At 45.5% G+C, this 2,359-nt stretch overlaps 1 pseudogene; it reads right to left on the bottom strand.

Annotated features, from left to right (window-relative positions):
• Nucleotides 1–379: 379 nt before the first annotated feature.
• LOC136404124 (pleckstrin homology domain-containing family F member 2-like) lies at nt 380–1,599 on the bottom strand (annotated as a pseudogene).
• Between the last annotated feature and the right edge of the window lie 760 nt (nt 1,600–2,359).

Below are 2,359 nucleotides of genomic sequence, written 5' to 3'. Positions count from 1 at the left end.
AGAGAGAGAAAGGGGGAGGAGTGGAGAAGCAGATGGTCACTTCTCCTGTGTGCCTTGACTGGGAATCCAACTCAGGATATCCACACACCGGGCCGACACTCTACCACTGAGCTTAACCTGCCAGGGCCTGTTATGTTTTCAATAGGCTGTCCCTGTAGAAGAGTAGGGAGGTGGGGCTGGGGGATAATGGCAGTGGTGGGGTTGGGGGGATTGACAACAGGACCTATTTTCTGTAGAATATATTGAGGCACATAGGGTAAAAGTTTCTCAGGCAAATTCATGGTTAGAGCAAAACCGAGAGAGAGCTCAGAATTTTATATACTCTGCAAAGATGACTTCTCAGGTAGTCACACCCAATTCAATATTTCAAAATGTATCCTCAGTCATTGCAATCATCATCATCATCACCACCACCATCATCAGACACATCATTTAGAGGAGACATCAATGACTGATTCAAAGAGTCTGATCTAGTAGGCTGGCATGGGGCCATGTCCCTAGTAGAAAGCAGGTCATAGCAGAAGTCACAGATCTGCACAGACTCAGAGGACTGGCTGGGAAGAAGAGCTCTCTTGTCAGAGCAGGGCCCACAGACAACAACAGATCCACATTTGCCATGATGGGGAGGACTGTTAACAGGTGTGGCTCTTGCTTTCTGCCAACGCACCCATACAATTGCCTCACAGTCAAAGACCCACACAGCAGTATGTCCATTACTGTGTGTCTTCCCACTTTCGAAGAGTAAATCAGTAACACATTTGTTTATGTGGTTCGTCCAAACTGATTTCGCAGCGGCAGCATAGGCTGCAGGCGAGTTAGTGGGCGTCTTGATAAGCCATCCATTCCTCAAGTCTCCCTCATCTTGGCAGGAATCCACAGTGACATTTTACAGGAGAATAATACAATGTTTGTTATATATTTTTTCATCTGGATGACAATATTGCTCTATACAAGAATATTCAGTAAGTAAGAAAAACTGCCTTGCTTTGGGTTTTTTTCTGCACAACTTAGTACTCCTCCAATAAGAACCCGTCCTGATATAGTTACAGGTTGACCAGCTGCTCCACAACAGTTTTTTACTATTTTTCTATATCCAGTATTTGCTTCACTGTTTGATAAGCCATTCACCCTCTTCTACTAATAGCCTGGCCAGGTGTGGACAGTGGTGGTTGCAGCAAAGGTCTGACTCCTCCTCGTCCCACAGGAGTGGGCTCTGCAGGCTCCCTGCCTAGGGGGGTGGGCTGGGGACACGTAGCCGCTTGCAGGTGACACCCCCACGCGTCTCTCGAACCCCGCTCCCGCTGATCTCTCTCTGCGTGTGAACGTGAGAGCATGAGCACCAGATTAATGTTCAGACAAAGCTCATCTCGTTAACAGAATCATTCAACCCTCTGTAAAGTGAGGACACTGAAGACTTGGGAGGTAGAGCGCTTTGGAGCTTAAACAGCCCCTGGCCTCTCTGAAGTGCCTCAGTGTGGGGGTGTTTGTGACAAATAGAGGGGTGTTCTCGCTCCTTCCTACCCTCTTGCTCGTATCCTCTTTCTCTGGAGGCGGTGGATGGTGGGGGTCCCAGGCCAGGAGGGAGGACACATGCCTCATCTGTGGGTGAAAATGTTAGAGGCACAATGGGTGGCCTGCCATGTCTGCCACCTTCAGGATGTCAGGGAGATGACACTCACAGGGGGGATGTCAGTCGTTGGGCTAATGTTATGCTGCCCTGGACTTGGTGGGTAAAACGGGATACGCTGAGGAGGGAAAGGCCTCGTTTCTGGCAGCACAGATGGAAATTGGAAGCCCTCCTTCCTACTAGCTTTGTGATCCTGCTAGTAATTTGATTTTTAAACTTTCATTTCCTCACCTATAATATGCAGATACTAACAGAACCAACTCCTGTAGTGAAGAGTAAAGGAAGGTTATATAAGATCCTTAGCAGAGTGCTTGGTGTTCAGTTCGAATTCACAAATGGAAGTTATTATTACTGTATTATATAATTTGACTATTCTGTCCTTTTTTGCTTCTTTGGTGTGAAGCCCAGGCTTTCACAAATGTAACCCTGCACTGTTGATTTAAAAATTGATAGAAATGTCTCTTCCCTTGGTGGGGTAACAGAGTTTATACCACCAGAGTTTTACAGACATCTTAAAAAGCATACACACCACATATGCACCCACATGTGCATATATGTGTAATATGTATGTATCATATATATGATATATATACATGTCATATATCATCTATCTTTAATATCCTATCTATCTATCTATCTATCTATCTATCTATCTATCTATCTATCTATCTATCTATCTATCTATCACTCATCTGGGCCTGGTCTCTAGCTGTGAACTTGGAAACACTCTGA

Source organism: Saccopteryx leptura, chromosome 4 (assembly GCF_036850995.1).
Source record: "Saccopteryx leptura isolate mSacLep1 chromosome 4, mSacLep1_pri_phased_curated, whole genome shotgun sequence".
NCBI lineage: Eukaryota > Metazoa > Chordata > Mammalia > Chiroptera > Emballonuridae > Saccopteryx > Saccopteryx leptura.
Note: the sequence above shows the minus strand (reverse complement) of the source record. Positions and strands in the feature narration are given on the sequence as shown.